This window comes from Lolium perenne, chromosome 1, assembly GCF_019359855.2.
Source record: "Lolium perenne isolate Kyuss_39 chromosome 1, Kyuss_2.0, whole genome shotgun sequence".
Taxonomy (NCBI): Eukaryota; Viridiplantae; Streptophyta; class Magnoliopsida; order Poales; family Poaceae; genus Lolium; species Lolium perenne.
In genome coordinates, this window is record NC_067244.2 from 50,747,821 (window position 1) to 50,762,933 (window position 15,113).

Sequence of the window (15,113 nt, forward strand, 5' to 3'; positions counted from 1 at the left end):
TAGTCGTACGTGCTCGCAATGAGAAACTTGCACAACATCTTTTGTCCTACCAGCCGGTGGCAGCCGGGCCTCAAGGGAAACTACTGGATATTAAGGTACTCCTTTTAATAGAGCACCGGAGCAAAGCATTAACACACCGTGAAAACATGTGATCCTCACATCACTACCATCCCCTCCGGTTGTCCCGATTCTTGTCACTTCGGGGCCTTTGGTTCCAGACAGTGACATGTGCATACAACTTGTAGATACAATATAAGCAATAAGTATAGAGCTCAAATCTAAGATCATGCCACTCGGGCCCTAGTGACAAGCATTAAGAATAACAAGATTGCAGCAACAATAACTTCACAAACTTTATAGATAGACTAATCATAATGTATCATCCATCGGATCCCAACAAACACAACACCGATTACATCAGATGAATCTCAATCATGTAAGGCAGCTCATGAGACCATTGTATTGAAGTACATGGGGGAGAGTATACCGACATAGCTACTGCTAGAACCCGTAGTCCATGGGGGAACTACTCACGGAGCATGATGGAGGCGGTGGCGTCGATGGAGATGGCTTCCGGGGGCACTTCCCCATCCCGGCAGGGTGCCGGGACAGAGTTCTGTCCCCCGAATTGGAGTTTCGCGACGGTGGCGGCGCCCCTGGAGTCTTTCTGGAGTTTCGTCAATTGGTACGGTGTTTTTAGGTCGAAAGGGATTTTATAGGCGAAGAGGCGGCGCAGGGGGGCACCTGGGGGCGCCACACCCTAGGCCGGCGCGGCCAGGGTCTGGCCCGCGCCGCCATGTGGTGTGGTGGCCCCCTGGCCCCTCTCCGACTCTTCTTCGGTGTTCTGGAGCCTTCCGGGAAAAATAGGAGGTTTGGCGTTGATTTCGTCCAATTCCGAGAATATTGCCCGAACAGCCTTTCCGGAACCAAAAACAGCAGAAAACAGGAACTGGCACTGTGGCATCTCGTTAATAGGTTAGTTCCGGAAAATGCATGAAATCATCATAAAGTGCAAGCAAAACATGTAAGTATTGTCATAAAACAAGCATGGAACGACAGAAATTATGGATACGTCGGGGACGTATCAGCATCCCCAAGCTTAGTTCCTGCTCGTCCCGAGCAGGTAAACGATAAAAAGAATAATTTCTGTAGTGACATGCTACTTACATAACCTTGATCATACTATTACAAAGCATATGAAATGAATGAAGTGACTCAAGGCAATGATCTATAGTTGCTAACAAGTAGATAACATATAGCAAAACTTTTCATAAAGAGTACTTTCAAGACAAGCATCAAAAGATTGCACAAGAGTTAACTCATAAAGCAATAGATTCAAAGTAAAGGCATCGAAGCAACACAAAGGAAGATATAAGTTTCAGCGGTTGCTTTCAACTTTCAACATGCATATCTCATGGATATTGTCAACACAAAGTAATATGATGAATGCAAATATGCAAGTATGTAAGAATCAATGCACAGTTAACACAAGTGTTTGCTTCTGAGGTGGAAGGAAGTAGGTAAACTGACTCAACATAAAGTAAAAGAATGGTCCTTCAAAGAGGAAAGCATCGATTGCTATATTTGTGCTAGAGCTTTGATTTTGAAAACATATAGAGAGCATAAAAAGTAAAATTTTGAGAGGTGTTTGTTGTTGTCAACGAATGGTAATGGGTACACTAACTACCTCGCCAACCGGACTTTCAAGAGTGGCTCCCATGAATTATTTTTATTTTTGGGTGGCACTCCTTCCAACCTTTCTTTCACAAACCATGGCTAACCGAATCCTCGGGTGCCTACCAACAATCTCATACCATGAAGGAGTGCCTTTTTATTTTAGTTTTATTATGATGATGACACTCCTCCCAACCTTTGCTTACACAAGCCATGGCTAACCGAATCCTTCGGGTGCCGTCCAACAATCACAAACCATGGAGGAATGTCTATTTAGGTTAATTAATTTGGGACTGGGAATCCCGTTGCCAGCTCTTTTTGCAAAATTATTGGATAAGCGGATGTGCCACTAGTCCATATGAGAGTCCATCAAAAGTAAATGACAAGGTTGAAAGCTAAACACCACATACTTCCTCATGAGCTATGAAACATTGACACAAATCAGAGGAGCATTTTGAATTGTTTAAAGGTAGCACTCAAGCAATTTACTTTGGAATGGCAGGAAATACCACATAGTAGGTAGGTATGGTGGACACAAATGGCATAGGTTTTGGCTCAAGGTTTTGGATGCACGAGAAGCATTCCCTCTCAGTACAAGGCTTAGGCTAGCAAGGTTGTTTGAAGCAAACACAAGTATGAACCGGTACAGCAAAACTTACATAAGAACATATTGCAAGCATTATAATACTCTACATTGTCTTCCTTGTTGCTCAAACACTTTTACCAGAAAATATCTAGACCTTAAGAGAGATCAATTATGCAAACCAATTTCAACAAGCTCTACGGTAGTTCTCCATTAATAGGTTTAAACTACATGAAAAAACTTTAATCATGATCTACTTGAGAGCTCAAAACAATTGCCAAGTGTCAAATTATCCAAAACATATGAGGCATTTTCTGTTTCCAACCAAACAATAAGTATTGTAGCTTCCAACTTTTATCATTGAACATTAAAAGTAAAACGAAGAACAAGTGTTCATATGAAAAAGCGGAGCGTGTATCTCTCCCAAACAAGGATTGCTAGGATCCGAATTTATTCAAACATAAACAAAACGAAAAATAAACACACAGACGCTCCAAGTAAAGCACATATGATGTGACTGAATAAAAATATAGTTTCAGGGGAGGAACCTGATAAGTTGATGAAGAAGGGGATGCCTTGGGCATCCCCAAGCTTAGACGCTTGAGTCTTCTTGAAATATGCAGGAATGAACCACGGGGGCATCCCCAAGCTTAGACTTTTCACTCTTCTTGATCATATATCATCCTCCTCTATTGACCCTTGAAAACTTCCTTCACAACAAACTTCTCATAAACTTCATTAGAGGGGTTAGTACTCAAAAAAAAAATTGAATCCACCTTGATCCTGTAGTGGCACATTGCAAGAACTCAATAAAATATTAGCTACAGCTCTCTACGTCTAGAAAACCTCGCTTAAAGTCCACAAGAGACAATGCAAAAAACAGAGATAGAATCTGCCAAAACAGAACAGCCAGTAAAGACGAATTTTAATAAATTACTTCCGTTGCTCAAATCAGAAAACTCAAAACTAATGAAAGTTGCGTACATATCTGAGGAACACGCACGTAAATTGACATATTTTTCTGATTTTTCTACAGAGAAAACAGCCCAGATTCGTGACAGATAGAAATCTGTTTCTGCGCAGAAATCCAAATCTAGTATCAACCTTCGATTAGAGGCTTTACTTGGCACAACAAAACACAAAACTAAGATAAGGAGAGATTGCTACAGTAGTAAACAACTTCCAAGACACAAATATAAAACAAAGTACTGTAGCAAAATAACACATGGGTTATCTCCCAAGAAGTTGCTTTCTTTATAGCCATTAAGATGGGCTCAGCAGTTTTAATGATGCACTCGCAAGAAATAGTATTTGAAGCAAAAGAGAGCATCAAGAGGCAAATCCAAAACACATTTAAGTCTAACATGCTTCCTATGCATAGGAATCTTGTAAATAAACAAGTTCATGAAAAGCAAAGTAACAAGCATAGGAAGAGAGAACAAGTGTAACTTCAAAATTTTAAGCATATAGAGAGGTGTTTTAGCACCATGAACATTTCTACAACCGTATTTTCCTCTCTCATAATAATTCTCAGTAGCTTCATGAACAAACTCAACAATATAGCTATCACATGCAGCAAACTTTTCATGATCCATAGACATATAATTTTTATCAAGTTCAAAGATAGTGGGATTAAAACTTTCAAACTTACTTTTATTAATAATATAACAAGGTAGTTGATCAATCTCAAGAGATATGGGACACATGGATAAAGTCAAGAACTCTCCAATCCCATTTTCATTAGTAGTACAATTAATAGTATCAAGTAACATAGGACCATCATCTAGAGCTTTGTCATAAACATTTGCCAAGCAAAATTCTTTAGTACCATGCATTTCGACTTCAGGCACAAACAAAGCATTATCATAAGATTTATCAAAGTAGCATGGATTATCATAAATAACAGTAGCATAATTATTCTCACAAGTTTTACTCATAGGTACTATTTCAAGAGAATCCACAGGAACATAACATTCAACCTCTTTCGGTAAGCATGGAGGACAATCAAATAATGTAAGAGATAAAGAGTTACTCTCATTAGAAGGTTGGCATGGGTAGCTAATCCATTCTTCCCCCTTTTGGTCGTCGCTCTCCTCTTCTTTTTCATCCAATGAGCTTTCAAGTTCATCAATTTCCTCCTCTTTTTCATCCAATGAGCTTTCAGGTTCATCAGTTTCTTCTTCCACCGATTCCTGCAAATTGTGAGTGCATTCTTGTGCATTAGTGTGTCTCTCTTTATAATCAAGGATATAAGGATTCCTACTGTAGCATTCTATGCAAGAATTAAGGATAGTAGAGACATAATCTTTAAGGTCCTTACAAATAGCACAAGTTTCATAATTCTCAACCATGAAGGATTCTATCTCGGATGCTCCCATAAATAAGACAAATTGTTCTACCTCTTCGAACCCATAATGAATATAGCAATTCCGATTATAGCTTTTAATAAAATATTCCTCACTAAAGCCACATTGAAATTTAAGATGTTTAGTATCCTGTTGAGAGCAACAGTTTATATCATGGCGTCTAAGCAAGATTCTAGCCATTGTATTCAATTTTTCTATCATAGCACTCATTATTTTACCAGTTCTTGATTCTCTATAACAATTATAACATTCCATAAGCTCCAAGTAGGTTGTTGGTTCTCCCATAACAGCAGTTTTTAATTTTTTTGGTTTTTCAAATTTTTATGGATTTTTGGGTATATGAGGAAAATAAAACAAAACTGAAATAAACTAGACAAAAGTAAACTAAGCAAAGTAATACTAGACAGAAATAAACTAAGCACAAATAAACTAGGCAAAAGTAAACTAAGCAAAACAAAATAAAACAAATTAAAAACAGAGAGAGAGGTAGAGTGTACTCCCCAGGTGAACTTATGAGTAGAGCTATGCCTCCCCGGCAACGGCGCCAGAAAACAGTCTTGATAACCCACAAGTATAGGGGATCGCGATAGTCTTCGAGGGTAGTATAACCCAAATTTATTGATTCGACACAAGGGGAGGTAAAGAATACTTATAAGCCTTAACAACTGAGTTGTCAATTCAGCTGCACCTGGAAAAGCACTAGCAACAGGGGTGATGTGAAAGTAGCAGTAATATGAGAGCAGTAGTAACAGTAACACAGCAGCAGTAATAGCAATATGAGAGCAATGGCACCAGAAAATAGTTGATACTACTTCCAATGACATATAGAACGAGTATGTAATGATGAGAGATGGACCGGGGTTCCCAGCGATCTACACTAGTGGTAACTCTCCAACAAGTGACAAGTGTTGGGTGAACAAATTACAGTTGGGCAATTGATAGGAATCAAAGGCATTAAGAAAGAACATCAGGCTTATTAATTATGTAGGCATGTTTTCCGTATATAGTCGTACGTGCTCGCAATGAGAAACTTGCACAACATCTTTTGTCCTACCAGCCGGTGGCAGCCGGGCCTCAAGGGAAACTACTGGATATTAAGGTACTCCTTTTAATAGAGCATCGGAGCAAAGCATTAACACACCGTGAAAACATGTGATCCTCACATCACTACCATCCCCTCCGGTTGTCCCGATTCTTGTCACTTCGGGCCTTTGGTTCCGGACAGTGACATGTGCATACAACTTGTAGATACAATCTAAGCAATAAGTATAGAGCTCAAATCTAAGATCATGCCACTCGGGCCCTAGTGACAAGCATTAAGAATAACAAGATTGCAGCAACAATAACTTCACAAACTTTATAGATAGACTAATCATAATGTATCATCCATCGGATCCCAACAAACACAACACCGATTACATCAGATGAATCTCAATCATGTAAGGCAGCTCATGAGACCATTGTATTGAAGTACATGGGGGAGAGTATACCGACATAGCTACTGCTAGAACCTGTAGTCCATGGGGGAACTACTCACGGAGCATGATGGAGGCGGTGGCGTCGATGGAGATGGCTTCCGGGGGCACTTCCCCATCCCGGCAGGGTGCCGGGACAGAGTTCTGTCCCCCGAATTGGAGTTTCGCGACGGTGGCGGCGCCCCTGGAGTCTTTCTGGAGTTTCGTCAATTGGTACGGTGTTTTTAGGTCGAAAGGGATTTTATAGGCGAAGAGGCGGCGCAGGGGGCACACAGGGCGCCACACCCTAGGCCGGCGCGGCCGTGGTCCGGCCCGTGCCGCCATGTGGTGTGGTGGCCCCCTGGCCCCTCTCCGACTCTTCTTCGGTGTTCTGGAGCCTTCCGGGAAAAATAGGAGGTTTGGCGTTGATTTCGTCCAATTCCGAGAATATTGCCCGAACAGCCTTTCTGGAACCAAAAACAGCAGAAAACAGGAACTGGCACTGTGGCATCTCGTTAATAGGTTAGTTCCGGAAAATGCATGAAATCATCATAAAGTGCAAGCAAAACATGTAAGTATTGTCATAAAACAAGCATGGAACGACAGAAATTATGGATACGTCAGGGACGTATCAACTCCCTCGAAGACTACCCGCCGGCGAAGCGCTTCCGCGCCGGGTCAGATGACGATGACGACGATGATGATGACGAGGAGGAGGAGGCTCCCAAGGAGGGCTACGGGAGTAGCGACGAGGAGCCCGCCGGCAGCAGTGCCGACGGCAGCTCCGACGACGACGAGGGCAGCAACGGCCCGTAGAGCAGCACCTATTAGTATAGGTCTAGTAGTAGTAGCAGATTGGTCAATAGACCTTTCTTTTGTTCTTCCTCCCTCGAGCAATCGGCTCTTCTTTGTAAGAAATCCCCTTTATTAATGAAGAAAATATTCCTCTGCCGATCTTACTTTCTCATTAAATTTGCCGATTGCCAGAGTAAGTCAACGCGCAAAGAGCCGATGGCAGGACATCGGCCTTCACCATGAAACGCCATTAAGGCCAAATCAGCTGCTTATTTACACAGTCATCTGCCACCTTCGTTTGAGAGAATAAAATTAGCTCTCCAAATTGCCACTCACAGGTCCAATACGTGTCCACGCCAACCTTAGATCTCAAACGCACAGATTCGACTCCTCAGCGAATTCAATGGGAAAATTATCCCAAATGCCACAATCTCGCCTGAAACTGATCTGTTAACTGCTCAATCGAGCTTGTTCCTCTAGAGTCGATGACTATGCATCGGCTTTTTATTATTCTGAAGTCGATGTCCGTGCATCGGCTGTACTGGTATCCATGTTTCTAAAGTCGATGTCTGTGCATCGGCTGTGATTTGCATATAAATTTTTTTTTTACTGGCCGATTTTATGCATCAGCCCCCATGTTTCACTGTCCATCGTCCCACATGCTTGGGAAATATTTCTTGAGGTGTTGACCATTGACGGCTACTGGGAATTTAACACCTTCCAGCTGCTCGAACATGTATGCATTGCCCTTCAATACCTGATCGACTTTGTACGGACCATGCCAATTAGGAGACCATTTGCCATATGCTTTATCCTTAGTTCCTAATGGCAACACAGCTTCCCATACCAGATCACCAACCTGAAACTCCTTTGGTCTCACCTTCTTATTGTATGTGCGAGCTACCTTGGCCTTGTTCTCTTTAATCTTTTCCAACGACCAAAGTCTGAGTTCCGTTGCATCCTCAATAGTATCACTCATCAGGGCTGCATATTCTTCAGCTGTTAGATCATTCTGAAACGTGACACGTCTCGATCCAGCCGTAATTTGCCAAGGCAATACGGCTTCCTGCCCATAGACCAGCTGGTATGGCGAAGTTTTTATAGCTCCATGGCATGACATGCGATAGGCCCACAAAGCTTCCGACAAAACCTCATGCCAACCCCTAGGGTTCTCGTCAATTTTCCTCTTAATTAGCTTGATAAGGCTCTGGTTGGACGCTTCGGCTTGCCCGTTGGCTTGAGCATAATATGGAGATGATCGGATCAGCTTAATTCCCATGTCGTCGCAGAACTTTCTGAATTCTTTAGAAGTGAAGACCGAACCTCCATCGGTCGTGATGGTTTGGGGAATCCCGAATCTATGGATGACGTGCTCTTTCACAAATTTGATGACATCTTCCGATTTCACCTTCTTCATAGGGACGGCCTCCACCCATTTAGTGAAGTAATCGGTAATGGCCAAAATCCACTCGTGGCCTTTGCTCGATGCAGGATGGATTTTGCCGATCATGTCCATGCCCCAACCTCGAAATGGCCAAGGCTTGATGATGGGATTCATTGCTGATGCGGGTACCATCTGAATCTTCCCGAACATCTGACACGCTTGGCACCCTTTGTAGTAGTTGAAGCAGTCCTCAAGCATGGTGGGCCAGTAAAACCCTGATCGCCTGATCAGCCACTTCATCTTATGAGCCGATTGTTGAGTTCCACAGGCGCCTTCATGCACCTCGTGTAAGAGCCGATTAGACTCAGTTGGTCCCAGGCACTTGAGCAGTAACCCTTCCAACGTCCTGTAGAACATGTCATCTCCTATAAGGACATATTTCATGGCCTTGTACCTTATCCGTTTAGGTGCCCCCCGAGCCGGATCCTTCAAGTAATTGAAGATATCGGCTCTCCAATCATCTTGTTCCAGGAACTGCACCTGAACTTCTGACCCGTCTGGTATGTCCTTGTAGCCTGACGCCATCTGTGCGAGATCGTTGGCCTCGGTATTTTGAGATCTTGGGACCCAATTGAAGTTGATGTACCGAAATTGTGCCATCAGCTCGCGGCATTCCATCCAATATGGGAAGAGTGACTCACTCTCGCACTTGTATTCATCCGTGAGCTGGGAGATCACCAACTTCGAGTCTCCAAAAAGTTCCACTGCTTCTGCCCCGGCTTCCAAAAGCAACTCCATTCCCTTGCGTATTGCCTCATACTCAGCGACATTCTTGGTGCAAGGGGTAGATAGCCTGATGGAGAAGGAATATGTTGCCCCCCGAGGCGACACGAGCAGAATGCCGATGCCACAACCATCGTCACAAGCCGATCCATCGAAGAACATAGCCCATGCACGTACAGATAGTGCTGCTATATTAGTATTGATCCGTTCAGCTATAAGATCGGCCAACGCTTGTCCCTTGACTGTTTTCGCAGGCTGATACCGGAGATCAAATTCCGATAACGCAAACATCCACTTACCGAGTCGGCCTTTCAAAACAGGAGCCGACAGCATGTGCTTGATGATACGTCTCCAACGTATCGATAATTTCTTATGTTCCATGCCACATTATTGATGTTATCTACATGTTTTATGCACACTTTATGTCATATTCGTGCATTTTCTGGAACTAACCTATTAACAAGATGCCGAAGTGCCAGTTCCTGTTTTCTGCTGTTTTTGGTTTCAGAAATCCTAGTAACGAAATATTCTCGGAATCGGACGAAATCAACGCCCAGATTCCTATTTTGCCCGGAAGCATCCAGAACACCCGAGAGCCGCCAGAGGGAAGCCCTGGGGGGCCCACACTACACCCTGGCGCGGCCAGAGGGGGGGCCGCGCCGCCCTATGGTGTGGTGGCCCCAGGCCCCCTCCGAGGCTGCCCTTCCGCCTATTTAAAGCCTCCGTCGCGAAAACCCTATCACGTTCGACGAAACCCACAGAAACCTTCCAGAGCCGCCTGATACGTCTCCAACGTATCTATAATTTCCGATGTTCCATGCTTGTTTTATGACAATACCAACATGTTTTGTTCACACTTTATATCATTTTTATGCGTTTTCCGGAACTAACCTATTGACGAGATGCCGAGAGGCCGATTCTTTGTTTTTTGTTTTTGGTTCCAGAAAGGCTGTTCGGGCAATATTCTCGGAATTGGACGAAATCAACGCCAAACCTCCTATTTTTCCCGGAAGGCTCCAGAACACCGAAGGAGAGTCGGAGGAGTGCCAGGGGGGCCCCACACCCTAGGGTGGCGCGGCCCAAGGGGGGGGCGCGCCCCCCTATGGTCTGGTCAGCCCAGGCCCCCTCCGACTCCGATTCTTCGCCTATTTAAGTCGTCGTGACCTAAAACCTTGACACCAATTGACGAAACTCCAGAAAGACTCCAGGGGCGCCGCCGCCATCGCGAAACTCCAATTCGGGGGACAGAACTCTCTGTTCCGGCACCCTGCCGGACGGGGAATTGCCCCCGGAGCCATCTCCACCGCCGTCTTCACCGCCATCTTCACCGCCATCGCTGCCCCCATGATGAGGAGGGAGTAATCCACCCCTGAGGCTGAGGGCTTCGCTGTAGCTATGTGGTTCATCTCTCTCCCATGTACCTCAATACAATGATCTCATGAGCTGCTTTACATGATTGAGATTCATATGAGTTTTGTATCACTATTATCTATGTGCTACTCTAGCAAAGTTATTAAAGTAGTTCTATTCCTCCTGCACGTGTGTAAAGACGACAGTGTGTGCACCGTGTTAGTACTTGGTTTATGCTATGATCATGATCTCTTGTAGATTGCGAAGTTAACTATTGCTATGATAATATTGATGTGATCTATTCCTCCTACATATGCATGAAGGTGAAAGTGTGCATGCTATGTTAGTACTTGGTTTAGTCTGTTGATCTATCTTACACTATAAGGTTACTAAAACATGAACATTATTGTGGAGCTTGTTAACTCCGGCATTGAGGGTTCGTGTAATCCTACGCAATGTGTTCATCATCCAACAAAAGTGTAGAGTATGCATTTATCTGTTCTGTTATGTGATCAATGTTGAGAGTGTCCACTAGTGAAAGTGTAATCCCTAGGCCTTGTTCCTAAATACTGCATTACTACTACTTGTTTCTTGTTTCTTGTGTTACTACTGCTGCAATACTACCACCATCAACTACACGCCAGCAAGCTATTTTTCTGGCACCGTTGCTACTGCTCATATATATTCATACCACCTGTATTTCACTATCTCTTCGCCGAACTAGTGCACCTATTAGGTGTGTTGGGGACACAAGAGACTTCTTGCTTTGTGGTTGCAGGGTTGCATGAGAGGGATATCTTTGACCTCTTCCTCCCTGAGTTCGATAAACCTTGGGTGATCCACTTAAGGGAAAACTTGCTGCTGTTCTACAAACCTCTGCTCTTGGAGGCCCAACACTGTCTACAGGAAAGGAGGGGGAACGTAGACATCAAGCACTTTTCTGGCGCCGTTGCCGGGGAGGAAAGGTAAAAGGCACTCATACTCCGGTTCCAGGTAAAGTACTTTTCTGGCGCCATTGTGTTTGTGCTCGAAGCTATTTCCTTTAGATCCTGCAATTGCAACTTTTTGTTTCTTGTTTACACTAGTTAGGCATAATGGAAAACAACAAAAAAATTAGTGAGCTTTTTAATCTTTTTCCTGATTTAGAATTGTTTGATGCGAAAATTAAAAAACCTATGGAACCTTATTTGCATGCTAGTAGCGATGTTATTAGTATGAATGCAATTACTGCTAATGCTATGAAGAAGTCTAAGCTTGGGGAAGCTAGTTTTTGTGGTCTTTTTAGCTTCCCATCTTTAGGGGAGAAAATTTGTTCTGATAATGCTTTATCTCCCATATGCGATAACTCTAATAATGCTTCTGATATTTTAAATCCACCTGCTGAAAGTATTCCGTATAAAATACCCATGAAAATTATTGAACGTGTTATGGACAACCACTATAAAGGGGATGGAACTGTCCATCCTAGAGATCATTTACTGTTTTTGCACGAATTATATGGGTTATTCAAGTGTGCAGGTATCTCTATGGATGAAGTGAGGAAGAAGCTATTCTCTGTTTCGCTGTCTGGTAAAGCAGCGCATTGGTATAAATTGTTGGAGAATAGGCATTCTCTTAGTTGGGAGGAAATTGCATCTCTCTTTTATTCTAAATTTTATCCTCCTCATGAAGTGCATATTGATAGGAATTATATTTATAACTTTTATCCTCGTGATGGAGAGAGTATTTCTCAAGCGTGGGGGAGATTGAAATCACTAATGCTCAAATGTCCCATTCATGAGCTCCCGTAATGTTATTGTTAATAATTTTTATGCGAGGCTTTCAGGACAACACAAGGACTATTTGGACGCGTGTTCGGAGGGATCTTTCACAAGCAAGGAGGTTGAAGCTAGGTGGGATCTTCTTGATCGGATTGAGGACAACGCTGAAGGATGGGAGAACGACAAAGGTAAAGAGTCAGGTATAAATTATGATTATGAATGCATTGAAGCTTTTATGGATACCGATAAATTTCGAAATATGAGTGCTACTTATGGTCTTGACTCTCAAGTTGCTGCAAATCTTTATAAAGCCTTTGCTTCTCATTTCGAATTGCCTAAAAATAATTTTGATAAGTATCATGAACCTTTTAAAGAGGCTTGCATGAAGAATGAAATTGTTGTTAATTATTGCAATAAGCATGCTCAAACTCCTAAGAATGCTATTTCCTATAAGCATGTTAATTTTTGTGGAATACATAGACCTTGTGGAATTAATCAAATCAAAGATGAATATTGTATCCATCATGCTAATGAAAAAACTAGAAAGTGGTTTAGGGCTCTAGATGATCTTGGTAAAAAAGTTTGTGCCCTCTATCCTTTTATTTGTGAAGTTTGCCATGAAGTGGGTCATTTTAATTTTCAATGCTCCTCCAGTGATATATTGAATCCAATGAGTGCTGCAAATTTGTATTGTGATGATGAAATTACTCCTAATCAGCATGATGAACTTACTTTATTTTTGGGGTGTGAAGAATTGTCGAGAAAAATCTCTTTGTTACATATGAGTGATCTTGATATTGATGATGTCCTGCATGGGTGTTTTTCTTATTGCATTGATAATAGCCATACAAATACTTACATACAAAATATCTTAGAAGATGACACCTTGCCAAAATATGATAGGACTGCTGTGTGTTTTCAACTAATTAATGAAAAGGAGGGATTCTCCCAAGTTTCTTCTATTGTTTCTGAAAGTAAATCAGGTTATGCGGACAAGCCACCCTTCAAGCCTCTTCCACCTAAAGAAGGGAACGAGGAGAAGGAAGAGAAGAAGAAGAAGGGAACGAAGAAGAAGAAGAAGAAGAAGAAGAAGGGGAATAAAAAGAAAGAGGTAACATCATATCCCCGCGTATATGAGATAACAATAGGTAACCGTAAGTATGTTGCTCCTAATGATTATTGTGATAATGAATCTGAATATGATTATCTTCCTATGCCCTTTACATACATTAGCAATCATGATTTGAATGAGCACACCACTTTTGATATTACAAATCTCTGGGAAATTGATTCTATTTCTTATGATGACACTATGCCTCCGATCTCTAATGATTATTATAAAGAATGCTATGATGTAGGTTCTAATTATCCTTATGAAACTTGTCATAGCCATGATTGGATTACCAAAAACAATTCCCTTAATAGGCAACTTGTTTACCATGTTCAAATTCTTGATAATAATCTTGCTCCAATTACTATTAATGAGAATAACTCTTCTTATGCCAAATTTAATGATACTTCTATGCATATGAACCATGATAAGAATGTTTTAAGTGATGGGTATATTGTGGATTTCATCAATGATGCTACTGAAAGTTATTATGAGAGAGGGAAATATGGTTATATGCATCTTAATAATATTAAGTTTCCCCTCTTTATGTTGAGAATCTTGAAGTTGCTCGTGTTTTATCCTCTTATGCTTGTCACTTTGTTCTTCATGAATTCATTTGTGTACAAGATTCCTCTTCATAGGAAGCATGTTAGACTTAAATTTTTTTTGAATTTGCCTCTTGAAGCTCTCTTTTGCTTCAAATACTATTTCCCGCGAATGGATTATTAAAACTGCTGAGCCCATCTTAATGGCTATAAAGAAAGAACTTCTTGGGAGATAACCCATGTGTTATTTTGCTACAGTACTTTGTTTTATATTTGTGTCTTGGAAGTTGTTTACTACTGTAGCAACCTCTCCTTATCTTAGTTTTGTGTTTTGTTGTGCCAAGTGAAGCCTCTAATCGAAGGTTGATACTAGATTTGGATTTCTGCGCAGAAACAGATTTCTATCTGTCACGAATCTGGGATTTCCTCTCTGTAGAAAAATCAGAAAAATATGCCAATTTACGTGCGTGTTCCTCAGATATGTACGCAACTTTCATTAGTTTTGAGTTTTCTGATCTGAGCAACGTAAGTATTTATTAGAAATTCGTCTTTACGGACTGTTCTGTTTTGACAGATTCTGCCTTTTATTTCGCATTGTTTCTTTCGCTGTGTTGGGTGGATTTCTTTGTTCCATTACCTTCCAGTAGCTTTGAGCAATGTCTAGAAGTGTTAAGAATGATTGTGTCACCTCTGAACATGTGAGTTTTTGATTATGTACTAACCCCTCTAATGGAGATTATGAGAAGTTGGGTGTGAAGGAAGTTTTCAAGGGTCAAGAGAGGAGGATGATATACTATGATCAAGAAGAGTGAAAGCTCTAAGCTTGGGGATGCCCCGGTGGTTCACCCCTGCATATATCAAGAAGACTCAAGCGTCTAAGCTTGGGGATGCCCAAGGCATCCCCTTCTTCATCGACAAATTATCAGGTTCCTTCTCTTGAAACTATATTTTTATTCGGTCACATCTTATGTGCTTTACTTGGAGCGTCTGTATGTTTCTTGTTTTTGTTTTTGTTTGAATAAATGTTTGTGTGGGAGAGAGACACGCTCCGCTGGTTCGTATGAACACATGTGTTCTTAGCTCATAATATTCATTACGAAGGTTGAAACTGCTTCGTTAATTGTTATATGGTTGGAATTGGAAAATGCTACATGTAGTAATTGCTATAATGTCTTGGGTAATGTGATACTTGGCAATTGTTGTGCTCTTGTTTAAGCTCTTGCATCATATACTTTGCACCTATTAGTAAAGAAATACATAGAGCTTGTTAAAATTTGGTTTGCATGAGTGGTTTCTCTAGAGTCTAGA